Raw genomic sequence first — 8,994 nt, forward strand, 5'->3', positions numbered from 1 at the left:
AAAAAAAAAAAAAAAAAAGAAAATGTACTCAATATCATTGATCAGGGAAATACAAATAAAAACTATAATGAGATATTATCTCACCCCAGTTAAAATGGCTTTTATTTAAAAGACAGGTAATAACAAATGCTGGTGAGGATATAGAGAAAGGGGAACCATCACATACTTTTGGTGGTTATGTAAATTAGTATGGCTGCTATGGAAAACAGTTTGGAGGTTCTTCAAATAACTAAAAATAGAGCTATGATTTGATCCAGCAATCCCACCTCTAGTTATATACCTAAAGTAAGAAAATCAGTATATTGAAATGGTATCTGCACTGCCATGTTTATTCCCGCCCTGTTCACAATAGCTAAGACTTGGAAACAGCCTAAATGTCCATCAACAGATGAATGGATAAAGAAAATGTGGTATATATATATATATATACACACACACACACAATGGAGTACTATTCTGCTATTAAAAAAAAAAAATGAGATCCTGTCCTTTGCAACAACCTAGATGGAATTGTACATTATTATGTGAAGAAAAATAAGCCAGGTCCAGAAAGACAAACATCACAGGTTCTCACTTATTTGTGGGAGCTAGAAATCCAAACAATGGAACTCATGGACATAGAGAGTAGAAAGGTGGTTACTAGTGGCTGGGAAGGGTGGAATGGGAAGCAAGAGGGGATGTTCAATGGGTACAAAAAACAGAAGAATGAATAAGACCTAGTATTTGACAGCACAACAGGGTGACTATAGTCAATAACAACTTAATCGTATATTTTAAGATAAATAAAAGTATATAATTAGATTGTTTGTAACATAAAGGATAAATGCTTGTGGTCATGGATAATCCATTTACCCTGATGTTATTATTACACATTGTCTGCCTGTATCAAAATATGGCATATGCCCTATAAGTATATACACCTGCTAGGTACCAACAACAATTAAAAATTTAAAAAGGTGTGTCCTTCCCAGTGAACTGAAATATTTCACATTGGTAATTTTTAAGTTATCATAGTGTGTTGGAATAATCACAGCTTTGGAAAGAAAAAATTCCAGATATATACTTTCTAAGATGGCAGGAGATATAGATCTCTCTTTCTCTAGTGGACTAAAATATGCAATTTGTTATCAACATTACACTGACAATTTCTAACACAGGACATATTCTGGAAATGATATGATTATATGAGTTATAGGAAAAAGCATTATTCATACTGTGATTATGCTATGAGGAAAGGAGATATTTCCTCTATGATGTCTAATTTAGCATAATTATTGTTTCTAAACTATATTAAGATTTAATTAAGATATACACAAACAAATTACTTTTAGTAGTAAGATTTTTAAAAAATTTCTTGTGTAAGATGACCATGTAGTAAAGAAGGTTACAAACTTGCTTTTTAACGTATAAAAATGATCTCACCTTCTTGCCCCGTGGAAAATTGACATGTTAAGTGGAACCCAATGTACAAAAACTATCAGTGAGGTTTTCTGTCTTAAGTTTCAATGGATGGAGGTGAGATCAATGCCTGTTCCACCTTTTCCCTCCCTGTCCTAGGGGACTTGATAATGTTTATACAGCCATAAAATGTTGCTTTTAAATTCCAGTGTAGAAAAAAAGCTTTAAAATGTGATATTTTTTATACATTTTATTTTAATATATTATAAGGAAAATGTTTTTGAAAGGTTAAAAAAATTAAAAATTTTAAAAGAGTATTGTGAAATAATGTAATCACATGTGGAATTTTTGTTACTATTTCCCCAACCATTTCTTTTGTACATTTAATTGAAAATGAGTTGAATGTAACTCAGAAGTAGTATAAAAATGTTTAATATTCAATTTTATGCTGCAATAATGCTACATAACAACCTTAAATTCTCCATAACTTTAAACAATATATTTTTTTTCTTACTCTCAAATCTTCAGATTATTTAAGTGCAGTTCTGCTTCATTTTGCAGTTTGCCTGGACTTTACTCCAGGCTGTGTGTTGGAGTTAGGTCTCATCTGTTGTATCCCTGCATATCCCAGTTAGAAAGGCTAACAAACTGTCTTTGGACTTCAGTCAGTTCGATTGTATTTGTTATTCAAAAACTAAAGCATTTTTCCTAACACCGACTGTTTTTTTGTTTTTTTAATGGCGTTTCACTCTTGTTGCCCAGACTGGAGTGTAATGGCCCGATCTTGGCTCACCGCAACATCTGCTTCCAGGGTTCAAGGGATTCAAGGGATTCAAGGGATTCTCCTGCCTCAGCCTCCTGAGTAGCTGGAATTACAGGCATGTGCCACCACGCCCAACTAATTTTGTATTTTTAGTAGAGATGGGGTTTCGTTGTGTTGGTCAGGCTTGTCTCAAACTCCTGACCTCAAGTGACCCGCCTGCCTCGGCTTCCCAAAGTGCTGGGATTACAGGCATGAACCATTGTGCCCCGCCTAACCAATTTCTTCTTTTTGTTTTGTATTCTTTGTCCAAAACTCTTTTTCTCTGGACTCACTTTCACCTTCTCTGACACATACTTGTCCCTTTATGTCTCCAGGGTCTTCTATTTCTATGTAATCTTAATTTTTCATCATATCCTGGACTCACGAGTAATTACTTCATTATTCTTCCTGAAAGTGAAGCCTTGTTGAATAGAATGTGTTCTTTAAACAGCAGCTTTGTTTCTTCAGTTAGATATTAACTTCCAGATTTAAGTGAAAATGAGTTCCAAATTTTAGATTTCATTGTGTGTCTAAGACTGACACCATTTATTACTGTGGCACTTACAGTTTGCTTTCAGTGTCTCCAAAGTCTCTATCTGAAAGGCTGGGTGCCATATCTCATGTGTGAACATATTCCTTAGAATCATGCAGTACCAGCTATTTTCCTTCTGTATGTTATGGCTTCTGACGTGCCTGCTACACAGCCAGGTGAAACTTCCTTTTAATCAATATAGGAACCAGTCTCTTTCCTGCTGATGCTAATGCTTTTTGTAAAAAGGCCAGGCTGTTTGAAGTTCTTCTTTCACGACAAAACCACTGGTGGAACTCATCTACCTACTGATGGGTGGCAGTTCTTGGTATGCCAAAGTCTTGTTTTGTTTCTGAAGCATGTCTTTCCCTCAATAGTGATGTTAGTTCTCAAATCATTGCTGCCTTTTAATAATCCAAATCTATCACAAAGATTTTCAGTTTATTTGCATAATTTCCGTAATTTCCTTCTCTGACCTTAACCATCAATCTGTGGACTTGCCAGAGAACAACAAAAAGTCTGAGGTCTAGAGGCAATATTTAGATCTCAGAATCATTTGTTGTCCTTTATCCTTTGGTAAAGTTTTGCCTTTCTTTCTTTATGAGTTTTTTTCCATATGGTTTCCCAATCTCTTGAGAAAAAGAAAGTTCTTGCCTCTTGCAGTCTTTCTCATTAGTTGAATTACATCATCAGTACACCTGATCATGTCGAGAATTCCACCATAAATAAATAAACCATTTCCGATTACATGTATTCAGTTTCTTGGATGCTTATATGCATTAAACTTAGTTCTAGGATGCAACCTCATGATCTTGTCTTATTCTCAGAACAATAAATATATTACTATATACATTACAGTATATATACTACAGTATATATACTACAGTATATATACAGTATATATATCACAGTAAACCATGTAGGCAAGCAGGAACACTTTAGATTTCTCAATGAATCCATCATTAACTGTTAGTAAATATAACCCTATTAGAAGTATTTCAATAATCAAATATTGTTATGGTCTGAATGTGCACCCCCAAAAGTAATACGTTGAAATTCTAACACCTGAGGTCATAGTATTAGGAACTTGGGTCATGAGGGTGGAACTCTTTTTAGTGCTGTTATGAATAAGATGCTTGCCTATTCCAACAAATGAGAACACAGCCACACGTTATCCTCTAAGAACTAGGAAGTTAGCCTTCACCAGACACAAAATCTGCTTGATTTTGAACTTAGTCTCCAGAACTGTGGAAAATAAATTTCTGCTTTTATAAGCCACTCAGTTGATGGCATTTGGTTATAGTGGCCCAAACAGACTAAAAAAGATACATTTTTTTGTCTCCTTTTTGGACTGTCTTGGGTTGTTGCTTTAAACTTGCTTTAGTGCCTAACACTGCTCCAAGCTCCCTGTACTCCAGCATACACATATAAATAACTCTGCTGGGAACTGACATGTTTCACTCAGTCATCCAAATGTATTTATTACTTTGTCAAAATATATAGCACTTGTTACAATGTTTAAATATCAAGACACATTTTGAGATATATGCCTTAATGCAGTACTGTGATTATTATTAATATTTAGTAACTTACCTTATCATACCTGAACTCACCAAAGTTTTTCACAATGGCACTTCCTTATTTGGAACTGAATATGTTAAATTGTGAAGGTCTCATATCCAATTCAAATTGATTCCTCTGATATTCTTGCAATAAAATCAAAGGCACAGAATTATCTACTCTATGTTTGTTCTTTTTGTAGCTAATATTCTGTGGTTTGATATATTACTAATATCTATTAACCTTAGAATACAATGTCATATTGAAATTGAAGAGGAATATTGGAACTTTGCTAAGAAAGATTGCTTTTCAGACACAATGAGATCTAAAATGTAGCCTCTGTTCCTGATGGTATATTTTACAAAAATTGGGTATTACTGTAGGAATTCTGTATAGTTCTATCTTAGACACTGTGTTCCATCAATGTCAGTCCTCTATATTTTAAATTGACTAGGATTTCTTTTTCCGTCTTTGTGTTTGATAAGTATTATTTTGCTGAAAATCTGCTATTCATGTTTCAATAGAGAATAGTTTTTTTTTAACCTCATTGGAAAGAATATTTACAGTCTTTAGTGATAAATGACGTGATACAAATGAAAAAACTGAAAATGTAATTGAGATATGCTAATTAATTAGAAGTATATTAATTAAAAGACATTGTTTAAATATTTATATCACAAATTGACAGCAGTACTATGCACACCACCAGCAAGGTGTAACAGTAGATATGAGAGGTAAAAAGATAAATTAGGTATTACATTTCTCCAGAAAACTTATCATTTAGTGGAAACTGGCCAATAATTTCTTATGCCTTAGGATAATTTTAAGTTTGATTCTCTTGTTAATCCAAAATACATAAAAATATTGATCCAAAGTATGTATTTTTAAAAGACCCACATATTCTAATGCAGCATTTTTTGCTGTGCCCTTGAAGTGAGTTAAATTCCTTATTACTGACAATAAAATTTGACTCCATAGATTCTTATTTAAAATAGTTAAAAGTGAACATAAAGATTTGTTTTTCCTTTTCTTACCCCCTTTTTTACCCTTATATTTGCCTATGTCATTCATATACTTATAGAATCCAAAACCATAATTAAAAATATAATCATTTGCTTTTCAAAAGCTTTTTGCATCTTTCCAAAGTTAATATAGAGTCTTACAAAAGTTTTAGTTAAGTCACAAAAAAATCAAACATATATAATGGAAGCAAATTTTTTTTAGTAGGCTTCTTCAAACCACAGAAATTTTAGTTATGGCGTGGTAGGTCTTTCGAAATGTTTCATTTTTTATGTTTGAAGATGCAGAGCAAAAGTATTTCCACTCCAATTCTTTCTTTAATAAACACAGAAAATAACAGAAAGAGCAAAATCTATACGAAAATAACCCCTTCATCTATGTTAAAACTATAAAATTTCCAGTCCAAATACATTTTAAGAACCAGCATAGAAATACTAATACAGTAAAATTTGGACTGATGTATAAAGAAAATAACCAACAAATTTTGTCCATGGCACAGACTTCTTAGAAACTTTGAGGTCTTTAGCCTTAAAGACCTAATCAAATATTTATTACTTTGAACAGTGAGCTACTGGGATATGGTGGGCCTTAAAGCTACACTCAAATCTAATTTTAGAAGTCAGGAAGTGTTGTAAGCAATAGCAAAGAATATGTTTGATTATCAGCTTGGCAATTGTTGAACAAACTTCATTCAGCAGTGTGAGGAAGTAATTAAAACAGTTGGTCTGCAATCTACTCAATCTCTTTATTAGGGATATATGTAGGATGATATTAGGGATATATGTAACCCTATTGATACTGTTGCAATTATCAATAGTCCAATTACAACAATGGATAGATCATTCAGACAGATAATCTTTAAGGAAAAAAAATTAGACTTGATCTACACTTTAGACCAAATGGACCTCACAGATGTATATGGACATTTCATCCACAGCCAGAGAACCAGTGTTCTTCTCAAGCTAACAGGTAACATCCTCCAAGATAGAGCATACTTTAAGTCACAAAATGTCTTAATACATTTAAGAAGATTGAAATTGCATCAAGTATCTTTTTTGGCTACAATGGTATAAAACTAGAATCAATAACAGGAGGAAAACTGGAAAATTCGAAAATAAGTGAACATAACACAATTCTTAACAACCAGTGGTTTTAAGGGGAAATAAAAAAGAAAATTAAAAAAAAAATCTTGATATGAAAATGAAAATACAATACACCAAAACTTGTGGGATGCAGCAAGATAGTTCTAAGAAGAAAATTTATAATGACAAACACCTACATTGAAAAAAGATCTCAAATAAACAATGGGCCATTAAACTTCAAGAAACTAGAAAAAAAGAAGAGCAAACTAAGCCCAAAGTTAGTAGAAGAAAGAAAGTAAGAAAGATCAAAGCAAAATGAAATAGAGATTTGAAAAATAATAGAAATTGAAAGATATTCTGTGTTCATCAATGGGAGAAATCAATATTGCTGAAATGCTATTACACAAAGCAATCAACACATTCAATGTAATCAATCCCTATCAAAAGTCCAACAGCATTTTTCACAGAAACAGAAATACACCCTAAAATTTGTAAGAAATTACAAAAAACCTTAATTAACTAAAGTGATCCTGAGCAAGAAGAGCAAAGCAGGAGGTACCAAACTTGTTACATGCGCAAAACACCTAATGGAGACAGGATAGTCTCTTCAATAAATAGCATTGGAAACCTGAAAGCCCACATGCAGAAGAATGAAATTGGACTGTTATGCTATGCATAGGAATAAACTGAAAATTGATAAGGAATTTAAACCTAACATCCAAAACTAAAGAATCCCTAGAAGAAAACAGGGAAAATCCTACATGACATTGACCTTCGCATGATTTTTTGGATATGAATCCAAATATATAGGCAATACAAACAAAAATAAACACATGGGACTACATCAAACTAAAAGGTTGGTGCAGAGTAAAAAAAAAAAAACAAAAAAAAAAAACAAAATAAAAAGGTCACCTATGGAAAGGTAGAAAATACTTGCAAACCATGTATCTGATAATAGGTTAATATCTAAAATATATAAGAAACTCATAATCAGAAAACAAATAACCTGATTAAAACATGAGCAAGAGGAGGGGGCTGAGAAAGATGGCCAAATAGGAACAGCTCCAGTCTCCAGCTCCCAGCATGAGTGACACTGAAGACGGTGATTTCTGCATTTTCAATTGAGGCACTGGGTTCATCTCACTGGGGAGTGCCAGACAATCAGTGCTGGTCAACTGATGCAGACCGACCAGCGAGAGCTGAAGCAGGGCGAGGCATCACCTCACCTGGGAAGTGCAAGGGGGAAGGAAATCCCTTTTCCTAGCCAAGGGAAACTGAGACACACAACACCTGGAAAATAGGGTAACTCCCACCATAATACTGCGCTTTACCAAGGGTCTTAGCAAGTGGCACACCAGGAGATTATATCCCACACCTGGCTGGGAGGGTCCCACACCCATGGAGCCTCCCTCATTGGTAGCACAGCAGTATGAGATCTAACTGCAAGGCAGCAGTCAGGCTGGGGGAGGGGCGCCACCACTGCTGAGGCTTAAGTAGGTAAACAAAGCTGCTGGGAAGCTCGAACTGGGTGGAGCCCACAGCAGCTCAAGGAGGCCTGCCTGTCTCTGAAGATTCCACCTCTGGGGACAGGGCACAACTAAAAAAAAGAAGCAGAAACCTCTGCAGATATAAATGACCCTGTCTGATAGCTTTGAAGAGAGCAGTGGATCCCCCGACATGGAGGTTGAGATCTGAGAATGGACAGACTGCCTGAGTAACCTAACTGGGAGACATACCCCATGAGGTGCAGACCGACACCCTGCACCTCGCACGGCGGGGTACACCCCTGAGACGAAGCTTCCAGAGCAAGAATCAGACAGGAACATTCGCTGTTCAGCAATATTCTATCTTCTGCAGCCACCGCTGCTGATATCCAGGCAAACAAGGTCTGGAGGAGACCTCAAGAAATCTCCAACTACACCTACAGCTGAGGGTCCTGACTGTTAGAAGGAAAACTAACAAACAGAAAAGACACTCACACCAAAACCCCATCAGTAAGTCACCAGCATCAAAGACCAAAGGCAGATAAAACCGCAAAGATGGGGAAAAAGCAGGGCAGAAAAACAGGAAATTCAAAATATAAGAGCGCATCTTCCCCTCCAAAGGAATGCAGCTCATCGCCAGCAATGAATCAAAGCTGGATGGAGAATGACCTTGACGAATTGAGAGAAGAAGGCTTCAATCCATTAAACTTCTCAGAGCTAAAGGAGGAACTATGTACCCAGTGCAAATAAATTAAAAATCTTGAAAAATGGAAGAATAGATAACTAGAATAATCAATGCAGGGAAGGCCATAAACAAACTGACAGAGATAAAAACCATGACACGAGAAATACGTGACAAATGCACAAGCTTCAGTAATCGACTCTATAAACTAGAAGAAAGAATATCAGCGACTGAAGATCAAATGAATGAAATGAAGCGAGAAGAGAAGTCTAGAGAAAAAAGAGGAAAAAGAAATGAACAAAGCCTTTGAGAAGTATGAGATTATGTGAAAAGACCAAATCTACATCTGACTGGGGTGCCTGAAAGTGAGAGGGAAAATGGAACCAAGTTGGAAAACACTCTTCAGGATATCATCCAGGAGAACTTCCCCAACCTAG

The sequence above is a fragment of the Colobus angolensis genome, unplaced genomic scaffold (assembly GCF_000951035.1).
Source record: "Colobus angolensis palliatus isolate OR3802 unplaced genomic scaffold, Cang.pa_1.0 Scaffold141, whole genome shotgun sequence".
NCBI lineage: Eukaryota > Metazoa > Chordata > Mammalia > Primates > Cercopithecidae > Colobus > Colobus angolensis.